Source organism: Acomys minous, assembly GCF_964271855.1.
Source record: "Acomys minous genome assembly, chromosome: 14".
NCBI lineage: Eukaryota > Metazoa > Chordata > Mammalia > Rodentia > Muridae > Acomys > Acomys minous.
In genome coordinates, this window is record NC_140496.1 from 98,635,171 (window position 1) to 98,653,218 (window position 18,048).

Below are 18,048 nucleotides of genomic sequence, written 5' to 3' on the forward strand. Positions count from 1 at the left end.
GATACAAGACAAGCTAACGAACGTGAGGGTCAAGTTCCTGAGGTCAAACGCTGGCTAGTGGTGACGTCAGAACCATTGCACAGAGACTAAGAAGGGAAGAAATAAGCGAAGATGTGATATGAGAACGGGCGTGAAAGTTACAAGACCTACTAACTGACAAAACAGTGTGAGGAAGGGAGAAAACAAAAGGAAAAAAGGAGCTGTTCCTGATACAGTCTGATGAAATTTCAAAGACCCAGTAATCAAAAGGAAACGTAGCTTTCAGAAAGGTAAAAAATGGACTATCCACAAAATAATAATGGTGGATTGAAAGAATTTTCATCAACATTTGATATTTCAAAGGTAAACAGAACAGTCCCTTAACGTGTTTTTTGTTTTGTTTTTATTATCTTTCTTGTTTGGTTTTGAGACAAGTCCTCCCTATACAGCTCAGGCTAACCTCAACCCTGAGACTCTCCTGCCTCTGCCTATAAACCACTAGGTTAATAGGTATGTTCCACCATGGCCAGCAATGCCCACAAACTTAGAATTCCCTATAAATCTCTAAGGGCAAAGAAATGACACCCTTTCCTTACCCATCACAAAGATCGTGACTGGCAAGAATACAAGAGACACAAACATATTTAACAAAGTCTTGTATGATGTAGGATGCTTCAGAAAAACAGATATGATGACACAGAGAGACCAGATTTTCTATGCCATTTGATGAAAGAAATGGATGGTTGCAAAGAGACATGGTTATGCCAAGGGGGCCTGGCCTAGTAATAATCTGTTTAGAACCTGGAAAGGCCTGTTTAGATTCTGTTTGGCCTATCTCTGGAGATCATAGGGAGAGGGAGAGAGCAAGACAGGACAAGGTTCTCTGTGTCTCCATGCATGCTCATGTGTAAGCGCACACACATGCAAAATAAATACATCTGCAGAAATGCAAAGACTGGAAAGTTTGTTGCTATGAATTATAAATGAAAAATAATTATTCAAAGAAATATTTTGGAAAGGAAGCAAAAGCATCAGAGATAGACTGAAAGTGAGTATGGTTGATCCACAAGCAACGAATCCTACTGAAAGACATTATTAAAACAAGTCTTTGACCTGAATACTGAAAACAGTCTCACAGGAAAAGAACAGGCTGGTCAGCCAAGCTCAGTTTCATAGCCCTTACACTCCTTGATGGGTCTCTTAGTTAGGGTTACTGTTTCTGTGATGAAACAACATGATCAACACAACTTGTGGAGGAAACAGTTTACTTGGTTTACACTTCCATATTACTGCTCATCACTGAAGGAAGTCAGGACAGGAACTCAAAGAGAGTAGGAATCTGGAGGCAGGAACAACAGATACAGAAGCCGTGGAGGAGTTCTGCCTACTGGCTTGCTTCTCATGGCTTGCTCACCCTGCTCTCTTACAGAAGCCAAGACCACCAGCCCAAGAGTGGCACCACTGATGATGGACTGGGCTCTCCCCATCAATTACTAAGAAATTGCTTTACAGCCAAATCTATGGAAGCATTTTTCTCAAAGGAGTTTCCTTCTTCTCTAATGACTCTGGCTTGTGTCAAGTTGACAAAAACTAGTCAGCACAACTGACCCCTTGTCAACTTGACACACAAATACATCTTTGTTAAGCCACAACCTTTCCTTTTTCACTCATCTCCCAATAACTCACAGTAATATAAGCATCCCAATATAAAATATTCCACATTGTAAAAATCATCCTACAATCCTTAAAAATTCAAACACTTAAAAGTTCAAACTCAGAGGCTGGAGTAATGGCTCAGCAGTTAAGAGCAATTCTTCCAGAGGACCAGGGTTCAATTCCCAGCACCCATGTGACAGCTCACAACCATCTTTAACTCTGGCTCTGGGGGAATCTGACAACCTCACACTGGCATACATGCAAGCAAAACACTAATGTACATAAAATAAATATATATTTTTAAGTTCAAAGTCTCTTCAAAAATCTATATTTTCTTTTAAAAATTCAAAGTCTTTACAAAACTCTGAAATCTCTTTAAAAGCTTAAAAGTCTCTCAACTGTGGGCTCCTGTATAAGAAAATAAAATAATTAGATTCTTTCTTATTTCAAGAGTGAAGAACCAAGGCACAGTCATAATCTGAACAAAGTAAAACCAAACTTCAAAAGTATAAGTAACTCAGCGTACCATTGCCTGGTATTTACCCAGGAGCTTCTGGGTTCCTCCTAAGGCCTAGGGCCCCTTCCTTGGCCCCACCCTCTGCAGCACACACAGTTTGTCTTCTACGTTCCAGGAAGCAACATCACATGGCTGCTACGGTTCTGGGTGGTCAACCCATGGTACTGGCAACCCCAAAGAGCAGGGATCTTTTGTGCAACTGCACTGCACTTTCTCCAATAGCCTCTCCTGGGCTTTCTCACACAGTGACAATCCTCAGCTGCCCTCCATGGCTCCTTCATGCCTTCAAAACTAGTACCATCTGGGTGACTCTTACAGTAGCCAGCAAGCTCAGATGCAAGTGAGAGGTACAACGGTGACCAGCTCTGGAGATGGTTTCTGTGTGCTAACTCTGAGGAAACAACATTTTCCAGAAGACTTCAGCTCAGCGGTGCTGCTCCCCTCTTAATCGCTGTGGGTTTCTTAGCACCAGCATCGATTTATCCCAGTAAAGCAAACGTTTTACATTACTCGTTCTGATCTCTTTTAATCACAGCCAATTCTTCAGCTCCAGCTGACCAGACACACACAGATTCTTCATACAGATGCCCTGGTAGGCATGGCTTTCCTCCGAAACGTCACAAGCCAGGCCTCCATTGTCTGCACTCCTCTCAACACTCTCATCTCCCAAGCTCCCGCAGAACAGCCTAGTGAGCTCCCAACACTCACTGGCTTTTCTAGCCCAAAGTTCCAAAGCCCTACACAGTCCTTGCCAAAGCAGCGTGGTCAGGCCTATCACAGTAGACCCATTATCCCGGTACCAACTGGTCTTAGTTAGGGTTCCTATGGCTGTGATGAAACACAGGGATCAAAGCAACTTGATGAGGAAAGGACTTGTCTGGCTTGCACGTCCATATCATTGTTCATCACTGAAGGAAGTCAGGACAGGATCTCAAACAGAGCAGGAGCCTGGAGGCAGAGGCCATGGAGGGGTGCTTCTTACTGGCTTGCTCCCCAGGGTTTGCTCAGCCTGCTTTCATATGGAACCCATGACCACCTTCCCAGGGGTGGCTCCACCCAAACAGGTCGGGCCCTCCCACATCAGTCACTAGGAAATTGCCCTACAGGCTCATCTACAGATCTTATGGAGACACTGCGAGACCCTTGAGCTTCTCTCTTCTCCAATGACTCTAGCTCGGGTCAAGTTGACATAAGCCAGGCAGCACAATGGTGAGGTCATTCATACTTGCATAATCATAGGACTCCTTTTTAAACTTCAATCAAATAACTAAGTTCACAGAACATAAAATTACAGAAGAAAATGTAGATATAAACATTCACAGCATAAAAATTAATCAAATCTGGAAGAAAGCAAGAAGACCTACTTTAAAAAAGTGCAAGTGAATTAGCTTTTCGTGGGAGGCAGTAAGTGTGAGCATAGCTTCAGCAAGTCACTCAGAAGGCTGAGCGGACGTACCTTAAAGTTATAAATGTATTGTGTTTGCTTTTATTACTGGGACAACATACCTAAGATTAACAACTTCAAATGAAAGCCTACTTGGGCTCATGGGTTCAAACGCATTATTCCACGGAGGGTAAGAGCACTGTTCTTTGGGGCCTAAAGAGGCATGTCTTCCTTGTAGGGAACTTGTGGTTGAGCAAAACTGCTCACTTCATGGTGTCAGGAAATTAAAAAGAATAAATAAAAATGAAGGCTCCAAGGTGTTCTTTGGGGAATACTCCAAATGCCTAACTTTGTTCTAAAGATTCCACCACCTTTCAATAACACCACCTTCTAGAGATCAAACCTCAAGACAGGAGCCATGGGAGACAGCTAAGATCCAAGCTATAAAATATATTCCTTTGAATAATCATATAGGCTCATAAAACCTAAGAAAGAAATGATATACAGACACAACAGAATTTTATTCAGCTGTAAAGAGAAAGGAAATTTATGTAAATGATGAACTGGAAAATATTGTAATGGGTGGAGTAACTCAGGCCCAGAAAGACAAACACTACGTGGTCTCTTTACACACGGATCCTAGCTTCACACTTGTAGATTTGTGTCTTTCAGTTAGAACATGTACAGAGGCCAAGGAGCTACAAAGGGGCGATGGGAGGTGATGATTCTTTAAGCAAAGAGGAATAGTAGAATATAATGATAATGATAATGATAATGAAAATAGATGGGAGAAAAGCCAAGTGTGGTGGCGCACGCCTTTAATCGCAGCACTTGGGAGGCAGAAGCAGGTAGATCACTGTGAGTTCAAGGCCAGCCGGGTCTACAAAGTCAGTCCAGGACAGTCAAGGCTACTACACAGAGAAACTCTCAAAAAAAAAAAAAAAAAAAGAAAGAAAGAAAAGAAAAGAAACAGAAAGTAGAGAGGAAATATTGGGGTTGTAAGGGTTTATGCAGGGATTGGGATGGGACGATGGGGGAGATGAGAGGGTGGGGAGGCAGACTAACCAAAACAATGGGTGTATAAAAAACATGGGAATTTATTTTACAAGACAACTAAAATACATGTTAGGAGCAGTGAGGCGCTCAATAGGTAAGGGTATTTGCCACTCACGTCTGGCAACCTGAGTTTGATTCCCAGAACTGGTAGAAGTGAACTAATTCTCATAAATTGTTCTCTGATCTTCATATTTATATTCATGCCTTAGGATGCGTGCATGCGCGCGCATGCGAGCGCACGCACGCACGCACACACACATGTATATGCACACACACAATAAATGTAAAAATAAATACATTTAAAAATAAACTTAAAAAATAGTTTGAAGGAAATGCCCTGTGTAGCTGTATAATGCTGTTTATAGAAACAATATTACTAACAAAAAAAAAAAATCCCAGTATCAGCTGTGAGATATCTCCCTACCAGCAATGGCTCAGGGAGGCCCCAGAAACACCTAAAAGTTCTTGCCATCCCTCTTGGTCCTCCATTAGAACTAAAAGATAAAACTCTTGTTGAAATACAATACACTTTGGTTGTGAGCTAGAGAACTCAAACAGAAAACAAGCTTAAAGCTTCTACCCTCTGGCTAGTGCTGAAGGGTCTATGCAGGTTGCTAGGAGAGCAAGGTTATCAATGGTCTCACCCAACTCCAAAACCTGAACACTGTAATACCAACCTGCCAGGTAAGACGTATTCACTGGTGCAACAGTGGCACAGCCTTTATAGGGGTCACCTAGTGTGTTCTAATTGGCTTTCAGGTCTTCTCTATAGGAGGAACTCATAGCTCCTATTATAAGCACTGTAAACCCACTCAAAGTACATGACTAGAGAAATCAAAGGCCGTGTGGAATAGACATGTATCAACCTGCTCTCTAAATATTTGTTTTTATGCCCATAGATCAGTACTTCTCTTAGCCCTGGTTAAAGTTTTCTGCTTATGGTAGGTGCCAATGCAGAGACTAGTCAATAATCAATGTGCTATTGAATGCTCAACCCTAGATGGGACATCTATATCCATCCAAACAGCCTCTTTTCAGGACATTCCTATTACTTCTCAGATAGGAGAGAAGGTTCTCCACATTCCTCTAGGTAGGAAAATGAAAAATCCGGAGCCTGGGGAAAAGCGAGAGGCTAAGAAGGATTGCTGTAAAATGCAGACTTTTGAGTGTGACGTGCAATGACACCATAAACTCAAAAGCCATCATGTATCAAGTCCATCAACACTCTATCATGGATGAATTGGTGTGTATTGGGGTTGGGGGTGCTCATAGGCTTCCCCCCTGCCAGAGGAGCAGTAAGGAGCAGTAAGGAGTTAAAGGCTGTGGTGCGAGAGGAAGTCACATTCCTCAATGGCTGGTGCAACACGTTGCTCCCACTCAAGCAAATAACCCACCACCCATGCTCATGAAGGCAATGCTACTTAAACACAGTCTCTCTCTCTCTCTCTCTCTCTCTCTCTCTCTCTCTCTCTCTCTCTCTCTCACACACACACACACACACACACACACACACACACACACACACGCACACACGCAAAGATGTAAAAGTAGGAGGGGACTTGGGAAGAATGGATTCAGTAGAAGATGATAATGTGATAAAAAAAGGATAATGGGGACTCTCATCAAAGAGCAGTGTGTGTGTGTGTGTGTGTGTGTGTGTGTGTGTGTGTGTGTGTTGTAACTATGAAAGAGTAGATCCAAACCTGAGGATGGAGTGAAAGATAGGAAATGACTAATATTACAGGCATACTAAATAGTTCATGCTTCATAGCAAGGAGGCCAAAGTTGGCAAATCTGAGAACCATATAAAGGGGTATAGATGAGAATGATAAGATCTGAAGAAAGTCACAGTGATTGCCTGGAGTTGGCTTGTCATTTTTAGGCAAATTGCTTAAAACCTCTGCCCTTGCAATCACAGAGACCCAGAGAGCCATCTCTTTGAAAAGCTCTGCTCCTTGTAAAAAGTGGTCATTCCTCTGAATTGGAACTGCCCACTTTAGCTCTACCAAGGACGTCTTCTTCCCTGGCCTGGCAACCAGCTGGAACTGGGCAGAAGAGTTCGTAAAAGAGCTGGTCATTTTGCACACCCAGCCTCCGTCCAGTGTGGTCCCACCATCAGGCAGAGGATGCTTGCCCCAGCCCCCGCCCCAGACCCACCTCCTCAGTGCCTTTCTTCCTGTGCAGGCATCACCTCACTGTCATACAGACATGGTGCTGCACATCACAGATGCTCAAACGAGGTTCCAAGGGGTTGAGTAGTAGGCCAGAGGACATCAGCCCCAAACTGCCTAATTCCAGCACACTCCTTTAACCACTCAGGTGGGAAAAAAGGTTCTATGCATTCTTTGAAAAGATTGGAGCCGGATGACAATGACATCAATGAGAAAGCCACAGGTTTTCATCAGTCACGATCACCAAGCCATTACAAACCCAATGCATCAACGTTTGGAAGCTAACGATGGAGCCTGGTAGCTCAAATCTCAGCTACAACTCCAAAGCTAAAGTGCTCTGCTGGAATCCAAAGTCATCATAGACCAGGGGCATTACACTGTATTATGCACATGTGTACCGCACGCTTTAAAGTATCGAGTTTAGAATTACTCATTATCCAGGCCTTTTGCAATTAGTTCTTTTGCTTAGTGTTTTTTGTTTGGTTTTGGGTTTTTTTGTTTTGTTTTGTTTTTTTGTTTTTTTTTATTCTTTTGTTTTCTGTCCCCTCACCCTTCCTGTTTTCAAGAAGGTCCTCATTATTCTGTGTCTTATGAAAAGTTTTGGCTGAAGATGTAGCTCAGTGGTACAACACTTGCCTGCCATGCACATGCTCCGGAAATTGAGCCTGGAAAAATTATTTTTTTTTAACTGAAAAAGCTTTCACTAAACTTTGAGATATTTTACGGTGATTTCTCCTCTTCGTGTTTCCTATTCCTCTGTAACTACAGAGAGAGAGGAATCGGTGCTGGAAATATTCTGTTTCTGTGCGATCGTGTCAGATTTGAGTAGCATCGACTTTGTTGAAAAATAAACCCTGATCCTTATCCAGGAGCTGTTTCACTCTACTGGTGATATGACAGCGTTTTCTTTAATATTGCCCTATCAGTTGTGTAATAAGGATGAGGTATGTCCTAGTTTCATTTCTGTTACTGTGACAAAGCACCCTAGCCAAAAGCAACTGGGGTGGGGTGGGGTGGGGTGAGGTGGGGTGGGATGGACGTTTGCTTTAGCGTACAGCTCCAGGTTATAATCCATGATTTCAGAAGCAAGCAGTTCCAGCACATCCGTAGTCAAGAGCAGAGAGAAAGGTGTGCATACACGTGCATTGGCTTGCCTAGGCTTAGCTTGCTTTCCCCACCCTCAGTTCAGGAACCTCTTCCTGGGGAATAGCGCCGCCCATAGTGGGCTGGGGAACTTAGCACAATCTCACACAGACATGCCCATAAGGACAGCCCAACATATATAATCCTTCACAGAGTCTTCTTTCTTCACAGGCCATTCTAGGTGATGGTAAGTTGATGATTAAAACAAGCAAATTGAAAACTATTTTTTATTCCCTGTGGGAGAGAGAGAGTGTGTCCTTGAACAATGAAACAGTTCACATTACTGAGTAGATAGGGCCATGTCCTTGTGCCAAAGAGCATCCTAGTTCTGAGTCACAGAAGAGCCATCTGGGAAGAACAGAATGGCCAGCTAGGATTGGCAGGGCATTTCTGACTTCAGGTTTCTCTCGTCTCCATCCCCTCTTCTCCAGTTTGGAAAGTTGTGGGTTCACACCTGAGGACTTGTGGGTAAGCACAAAATAAGTTCCCCCTTCTTCTCTTCACAAAGCTGAGCGCCGTGGGAAGATTCAGTGCGCAGGTGAAACATCTGACGATGGACGTGAACCTGAGTCATTTAGCGAGCAACTTAGGGACAGTCCCCCACTTCGTGAGAAGTGTGAACTGAGTTGAACCCTATCCTCCCAAGGCTAAGGGGTTCCCAAGAATGTGAAGAAGGCAGAACAGACACACTGGGAACCCTCCCACTTCCAGGGAAAGCCATCTCCCATAGCCTGGAGCCTTCCTGGCACCCCTGTTGCTGCGCCGGAACAAACCCACAGTTCGATCCTTGGGAGAAAGATCTGTGCTTTCAGAGGACAAATGAGTGCAAGCGCTTGATGCACTGACGAATAAAGCTGCTGCGGCTCTCCAGATTGTCATTCCCCCAAACAAACTGTCACTGTTACAGACTGGGCAGGGAGAAGGAAGGCTTTGATGAGTGGTGACATCGGAAGGTTAAGAATGGAGTCTCCAGCCCTGCCCAGAGAAGAAAAGGGAAGGGAAGGGAAGATGCTGAGTGAGCAACTGTCTCAGCCCCTTTACAAAGCCTCTGAGCAGCTGTGTGAAATAGAGTTAGTCTTCCATCTTCAGATGAGAAAAGAGAGGCTCAGAGATGTTCTAATGACCTAAGGATGTGATACAGCACTTACCTAGCGTGCACAAAGTCCTGGGTTTGATCCCCAAAACAATAACAAAGGAGTTTCTGTCACCTGCCTATCTTGTTGTCTTCTATTGCATAAGAAGTCACCACCCAAACTGATGGCTTGAAACAACAGTTCAGGGTCGGCACAGAGGATGGTCTGTACCTGCCTAGCATAGTGAAGGCCGGGGGTCCATACACAGTACTGCATAAACCACGGGTGGTGGGGCAAGCCCATAGTCTCAGCACTCAGGAGACAGAGGTGGAGGACTGAGAATTCAAAGCCACTTTTCAGACACATTACGAGCTAAGAGGGCAGTCTAGGCTGTGTGAGACCCTAACTAAGAAAATGAATGATCCATTATTTCTTTTGATAATGTGAGTTAGCCAGGGTCTTGATGGTCCTACTCATTTCTGACTTACAGGACCTTTCTAGCCTGACTGTCATATTTCTCATAGGGCAGCTTAAGCCTTCAAAGAAGGGGACACAGACACCTCCATCCTCTGAAGGGAGACCCCAGGCAGGGCTACATGCTCACCACAGTCTGCTAACCGAGACTGCTCATGAAGCTAGCCTCTCAACAAAAAAGATCTTTAGTATACCCTTATTGCCTAAGATCCCACAGAGTGACAGGCCTAGGACTTTTGACAGGTTTTGGTGCCCCTGGCTCTGTGGAGTCGGGTCAGGAGTAAAGCTGTGATGAGGGCTAGGGCTTTATAGGAGTCGTGGCTTTGGAGAGAGGCCTGGTGCAATGACAAAGACGCTGGACAGCTGGGGAGAGAGATGAGGGACATAAGTCCCCAGGAAGGTAAAAGAAATCCATCCAGGCCACATGGATTAATTAGGTGCTGTTCATCTGGGTCACAGTTTCCGAGCAGACTCCGATGTCCAAATGAGATCAGAGCCGGCAGAACACTGCACACTCATTTAAAGGAAGTGAAACTGTCCTGTTTCCACCTGCACCAGGAGCCGCTAATGAAGGAAGACAGCATGTGTGGCTAGCCTTATCCTGCGGACCCTAAAACGCCGAGCCTACCAAGGTACATCTCCTTCTTTCCACTTCCAGGAATCTTTTCCCCATCTTCAACTCATTTGTTCATTTATTCACTCATACGGCAAGTAACCACTGAGCCTGTGACACAGCAGTGAGAAAAACAAAAGCTTTACTTTCGTGGAAGCTTACTTTATTTTTTAAAGCACGATAGAAGATATAAATACACAACTAAATACATAAACAAACAGCAATTCCATAGCCTTTGAATGAAGTGGGTGTGACTTTATTTAGAATAGCAAAGGAGGCCTCCGACTAGAGGTGACACTGGGACAAAGACTAAAGGCCATAAGAGGGCAAGCCCTGTCTGTACCTCTAAGAGTGCTGCGGGGAGGGGAAGTGTGGAGCCTGGTGAGCAAAGCCTGGCGCTAGAACAGACATACTATGCTCGGGACAGAGGCCGGGGTAGACACCCACCTTCTGGTTAATTCTCCGGCCAATGTTTAACTAACTCCACTCCTACTCCCTAGGATGGTCCTCAGGCCTGGATGTATGAAGACACCCAGCTCTATGCCCTCAAGGAGTGCAGCATCTCAAAAGGAGAAAGAGAACGAATGCCTGGATGTGAGTCAACATGCATGATCATGGGCACGAGAAAGTCTCAAAAGGCAAGCTGCTCAGGTCGGCAGCGAATGCCTGTTCTCCACCCATCTGTTGATGGACCAGACAGACAAGGCTACTGTTTGGTACTTGACATAGCATCTGCCCATATGCCCAAATATTGCAGAATTATAATTTCTATTAAATGCAAATTTTATTACTGCATTCTAAAGCAAAAGTGCAGGGTAAACTGCGTAATATAATCACCATGTAACTATCACTTTGAATTAGTACTGCAGATACTTCTAACTGCTTAATTATTTATTTTTAAAATATATTCCAATATTTTAATTATGTTCAGTTAAGTGTACTTGAATATTTGCGGCACTCTACATTATTTATATTAGAGAAAAAGCAGCCTAAATCAACTTGCCCTGGCATTTCATAATTTGTGCTTGCATATCTCTAAAATAGATTTATATGTAGCTATCAAATGGTTACTTGGAATATGCTATGATTTTAAATTTTTATCTAAATTTTATTTTAATGTCCCACGAAATAAAATTTATTGGTTTCTTTATACTAGTACGCGTCTTATCTGATTATTCATATTCAATATTTGCAGAATACTAACTAGAGCTGTACACCCTTTAGTTAAACCCAAACGTGTAGGTTCATCACCTCCACCCTGCTTACCCCATCCCTGCTCCATTCCTAGGGACAGTCAAGATTTGGCTGCACCCAGTTGTCTGGCAGCCCAAAGGGACACTGCGTCAGCCTGGACCACTACCACAAACTGGAAGCAGGGAGATGAGAAAGCCCAAGGGAATTCATTGTTCTGTGCACAACAGAAAACATGGTGGCACACGGAAGGAGGACCGGCAGTGGCCAACCCAGATGTGGCCTCCACCAGAACTGGCCTGGGAAACAACGCAGGCTGCTCCGGTGTTTGGTATCTGTCCAATGCGTGCCCCAATTTTTAAATTCATTTAAAAGTCATTTCAATCTAAAGGATGAAAACATTAAAGTTACAGTATTTCAATAACCCTCTTTATGTCCTGCAAATCTAATAGACAGACGCCCCGGAAAGAGATTACCGCTTGAATACTTAATCCCAATTTGGATGTTTTTTAAACAAGGCAAACCTGGACTTTAATGCAATGTGCACAATTTAGCTAAGTATAAAATATTAATGCACAAACATGACCACAAATACAGCCAGAGAACCAGGCAGGAGGAGGCCACCCAAATCCACCGCAGCACATCACTCTCCCGAATCAAAGGCCGGTGGGTAATGAACCTGCCTGTTTCCAGGATGGCGGCGCAGGTGAATTGCGACACATCAGCTCCCGGATGGGAATGGAAAGCTAAGAATTAGTCAGTTGAGAGACTCAGGCCAGGCTAGCAGCTGGCTTCCCGGGGGGAGGGGGGGTTGCTTTCCCATTGTTTCCTGCTTCGTTGGACTCTCTTTGAAAAAGGGGCAGCATGTTCTCTATGCTCAGGGATGTGGTGCTCCATGCATGCACACAGTAGGACTACAAGCTTGGGTTCTGAAGTCAGATTTCCTAGCTCTAATCTCTCCCACGCGACACCTGTTCCCTGGGCTGCCTTGGAGAAATCTTCGAATCTCTCTGGGCCTCCGGAGCTCAGTTTCCTGATATGCTCATGTGACACATAGTAGTAGTAAAAGGATCCAGAGTCACTGTGAATAATAGTTGATGGGGGAGGGGGAGGGGGAGGGGGAGGGGGAGGGGGGGGACCAGACTACCAGTTATTCAGTAGCGTGGCCATTGACAAGGCACATTGGCCTGGGCATGGAAGGAAGTAGAAGGAGGCTAGTTGGGAAGAAAAGGCAACAGAAATAGGAGAGAGGCAAGAGGGGTGACAGGAAGTGCACGTGATCAAACTACATTCTACACATGTAGAAAATATAATAAAACCTGCTATGTATAATTAATTCGTGCTAATAAAAAATTTTAAATAAGAATAAGTGTTAATTAAATGGAATGTCTTTTTCCCCTGTCCTTTGTCCAGTCTCATCCCCCTTCTCTTTCTTGCCCTTTGCCCCACCCCCACCCCCACCCCCATCCCTAGCTGCTCAAAATAACTGGATTCTAGGTCCAGCCATTGGAGGAATGAACAAACAGGAATGTGACTGCAAAAAGGGCCTCCTACTATGACTGAAACCCTGCACCCTTGGGAGACGGCCTAAGGGGCAGGCATGCTCTTAGCTACTCCTGGCACCAGCTATGCACATATTTAGTGAATAAAATGCAAGGGGAAAGAAAAGGGACAAAAAGGAAGTAAGGGGGGAGGAACAAAACAGAAATGCAGCAATGCGCCTTTCTCCGATGGGGAGCCCGGTGACTGAACCCACCAGATTGTGGTAAAACTGGTGCTTCAAAACGACGCATCCTCCACCGTGTTACCTTCCACTTACTTGTATTTTGCACTCAATATGGCAATGAAATCATAAATTTCACATTTTAAAATGTCTGGTGATAGGAGCGCCACAACACCAGACACTTCTTTTCTGTAAGCGGAAGTAAACTCCACATAAGAACTAGAAATGCCCGTTATAAAACCTCCCTGGGTTTTGCTTCTCTCTCTGGAAACGTCAATAATTTCATCCAAGGTGCCACTTTGTCTTCACAAAACCAGAACTTGTTTGCCTCAGCGCCGGCCCCGTGCAGCTCCGGGTGCCAGGCCTGCCTGGATCCTGTCCTCTTCTTCAGGGAAGGAGCAGACAGTCATCTCCTGGCAAGAAACCAGGACAAGAGCCCCACTCTTCGGCTAGCTTCCTCAATTACAAAATTGCGTTGTTTCTACATAGTCTGCTTCATGGCTCATGTAAAGATTAGGTAAACGTGGGAAACATTGGTGAAGTAGTTGTATGTCAAGTGCTTGAAGTGTTAATGCCAAAATCATCATAGTTCATATTTTTCCTACACGGTGGGGTGGTTTCTGATAAAAAAAAGAAGTCTAACTTTTCTGATCTCTTCTGTCTCTTTTTTAAAACAAGACTTGTCAACTCTCAACTCTATAAAATTGATACATTTGTAAAAAGAATACAAATATATAATATTATATATACATTAAATAACATGATATGTTCGCCCTACATTACATGTGTTATATGTGTATTTATGAATATGTAGATAGCACACACACGCACACACTTATGTTACATATTACATGGTTTTTCCTGAGTGCACTATTCAACTCAGAGAAGACACAGTCAGACCAAAGAAAACATCCCATCCCACCTGGGTCCGGCTTGGTGAGCCACTGTGTTTACTGAGGTTGCTTCTGGAAGCATAATGACGAAAGGCACTGTACCACCAGGATGTCCCCTGGGAAACTTATGGGCCACTGGGCCAATGAAGAGGCTTAAGCACAGCATGGAAGCTCATGACAAACCACACCCCTAAAGTTCCCTGGGGAGCCACATTGCTTCAGAGTCCCAAGGCCTGCTCCATTTTTTTTTTAACTTCTTATAAGATCCCAAAGAAAGGAGGGACCTAGTGAGGCCCACCTCCCCTTATTCCTGCAGTGATGGGAGGTTAATAGGCCCAATCTCATGGGGTTTCATGCAGGTGGTCATGGCTGCTCTGATTCAAGACAGCAGCGGGAAGGAAAGAATTGCACAACTACACACACACACAAACACACACACACACACACACACACACACACACAGAGGAAGGGGACAGGGGAAGGGAAGGAAGGAGGACATTTGAGATGGCGCCTTGTTCTGTAGCTCAGGCTGACCTCAGACTCACAATGCTCACATCTCAGACTCCCCTACGCTACAGTAACAGGAGTGTGTGTTCGCATGCTTACTACTTAGCATTTTGTATTAAGTTAGTTACTGTTCATCATCTCTCCTTAATTCTTCACTACTTTTTAGAAGAGGTATTCTTTCTCTTTAAATGTTAGAAAAGGGGATTAAAAATAGGTAGCAAAATGATCAAAAGTAAGTTATTAATTGGTAGAAAAGGCAGGACACAAACCCTGACATTCTGGCTCAAAACCGCATTATTCCTGGAGCCCACTGCCCTCCCCACCACAGCACCAGCACTGACCCAGCCCCTGACTCGCGGTGCCATCCCTCTGCTTAGCCAACAAATCCTCATTGACTTCCAGGCTCTCAATTACATCCTGAGACCACAACGGTCCTCCCTTCATGGAGTGTACAATCCAGTGGGAGCGGCAGACGTTAATTAGATAATTGCAGAAATAAGTGTTAATCTGAAGTGATGGTAATGAGATGCATACGGGATTTGAAGGCATGTACCAACATCCACTGAGAATCCTCTGAAATAACAGACATCAAAGGTACATAAATCCATATTCGTTATCTTGCGAGCCATAGGGAAGCTGACTTCCAAGGGGAAACGTCAGCTCACGGTATTCATGGCCCTTCTACCTGTAAAGCTGCGTTTTTCACTAGTTGCAGACTGTCCATCTCAGCTCCACGGACTCCCAGGTTTGTGCCATATTTATCTGCCACGGCCAACATGCCCTCAGTCCCTAACCTCCAGACAGCTGGAATTGAGGCAGCTATCTTTTAAATGGGGGTATACTTTGTGGAGGTCCCTAGGGGAACAGATTTGGGAAGAAAATGAAAGTATAATTTGTTGATAGTGGCACATTTTTCCTTTGTAAACGTATTGAAATTCAGGCGGCTAATCTGGCCTTTGCATTTGGTGTATCACAGCCGGTGTCTCCAGTGGTCTGACTAGACCAAGGCTTTACTATGAGTCGTTAACTGCAGGCAGCAGGGGGAAGCCCTGGAAAACCAGACACCCAGTTGCCATACTTCATATAAAATAACTAAGCAATATAGGTCTTATGTGACATATTACTTCATACTTTCCTAGAAAAATATTAAGAGGTAATTATCAAGGACTTAAGCACCCACACAAAGAACCACATTAAAGTCATAAAGACCCTTACAAGCCTATGGAAATTAATTTTAGAGGAATACGCTTTAATAAAATCTATTGTTACATGTGGCTGGAGTCAGTGTTTATTATGTAGAGTTTAACCATTTCAAGTCATCTCTAGGCTGGCATTTAAATTCCTTTCCAAACTCGTCACCCTGGTGGCCACATTTAGGCGGGTCTATACTGGCTTCATTATCTGGGGATTTTTCTGTTGTTCTCCCCAGATACAGATTAATCCATTGGCTGACACATGACCTAGATAGCCAACCACAGTCTTCCTCAAACAGGTGTCAGATTCTAAGTGTGTCTGTACAGACAGGAGTTTTTTCAGGTGACCTGTGAGGAGCAGAGCAAGAAACCCATGGGAAGAGGGAGAGAGGGTTAGCAAGGAGGTGGAGGACATTAAGAGTGAAGAAAGAGGCAGATGAACACATAGGATCAGAAATGGGGAGATCCCAACACCTCTTATCTTTTTTAGTTTTAAGTTCTATCCTCGGCCTAGGTCATGGCTGCATTACTATCCTGTGTCTCATGGGATATCCGGAAATCCTTACAGCAAATTCTCTCCTTTTTGCATAACCAAATTTATCTCTGTTGCTTGCTACCAAGGAGTTCTAACCAAATCACCCTTTAAAAAAAAAATCAAGTCAGTGTGTGGTGGAAAGCTCCTACCACACATTCGTACATCCTACAAGCATTTGTGGGAAGCAGGCAAGGCAGGCACTGAGAAGGCACTATGTGAGGTAGTCACCATCTTTGGCTTCAGAAACCTCATGTTTAGCTGATAAGAGAGAAAAAAACAAAATTTCAAAGGGGCACAAGGCAGGCGTACATACCACATGGGTGATGTATCAATACCGCACAGGCTGAGGGCAGCGTATTGGGAGGTTGTGCTGTGAGTGATGGTCCTCTGATCAAAGCAATTGCCATCTTGGGGAATTCAGCTGCATCTTCTTGCCAAACATTTGTCCCAGCTGGCCTTTATGACTGTTTATATCCCCTCATGGAGGGGTGGGGCGTGTCATGAGACACCCCTCACCTGAGTATCACCTGTTCTCTTCTACTTGTTTCTTGTCGGTTTTAGCCTCATTTGCGCAGGCTCCTGGAGAGGTACTTGAGAAGATAGGCTGAGTAGACCCAGAAGGCTGAGAAGATCCTCCCCAGAAGACCAGGGGAAGCCCTGATCCCCCCACTTGATTAAGGCAATCTAAGTGTGGCCTGTTGGGGGAAGATGCAGTCACACCCCTCTAAACAACCCCTCACCCATGCTCTGTATGAAAACCCAATAAACTCATTGGCTTCTCCAGAGGGAGCTTTGGCAGAAATGTGCCTCATTTTCTCATTGGGACTTTAGGAGAAAGGGTGGATGCTGTATACACCTCCCCCTAGGACGGAAGCATAGCAACGGGATGTAATTGCACAGTGGCGTCACAGAGCAAGGGTGGAGGAGGTGGAAGCCAGAGAAGGTAGCTCAAAGGTGAGGGCTTCGGGGAGCCTTGTCAGATGTGTAGTACAGTGAAGGAAGATGAAGCAGCCTGGTGATCTTGGGCGACCATAAAGAGCTCCGTGTGCTCAAGCTACTGAGGGCACCAGAAGGTGTCACAGCAGAGGGGTCAAGATGGGCAGTGTGCCTTTGACATGATGTGTATGAGGCTTGGGGCTCTTGACTCAATGGAGGGTAAAGTACCGAGGCGAGGCTTTATGCCCACCCCATCCCCCATAAACTCTGCCATTTCTGTAGAAGTGACCTAGCAGAATCATAAGACTTGTTTCAGAAGCCATATGAGGTCATTTGGGGGTCAAGACCTAAAAGCAATGCACTGTCAGTAATGGTCACAGAAAGATCCGAAAGATGACACGCTCTCAGACACTGGCCCCGCAGTTCTGGAGTCCAGGGAGTCAAGAAACTTGCATTTCTCCAGAAGTGAGAAGAAGTATACCAAGACACATCTCAGAAGTGCCTTTCTAGACCTTTCTACAAAGGCTTTTTTCAGTTACGTCTGTGCAAGGACACAAACGGCAAAGGCAGACAACGGAATTATTTTGAAAAGAGGAGGAAACATGTTGGCGAGGGCACCAAGCAGAGCAGGCTGAAGCACACAGAGACAGCTAGAAAGAATAGACGTTGCAAGTTAAAGAACTCTGGCCAGCCATGACGACCACGTGCCAGGTGGGCGATCTTTGAGGGGAACATTATATTAGGGTTAAATGAGAGTAGGATCATCCAAAGTGAGGCGCAAAAGTAAAAAGTAACATTTTTAGTCAGACATGCCTTTCCAGGTTTTACTGCACAAGCATTCTCAGGCAGGAAGTAGAGCAGGTGGGACAGAGCTTTCCCTCGGAAGCTCTCCTAGAGCAGGAAGCGCTAACTGCTTATGCTGTGCCATCCGGCAGACACAGGTGATCCCAGCTAGGCTTTCACTTGGAGAATTAAGTGAGTTCAAACAAACTTTGCCACCACAC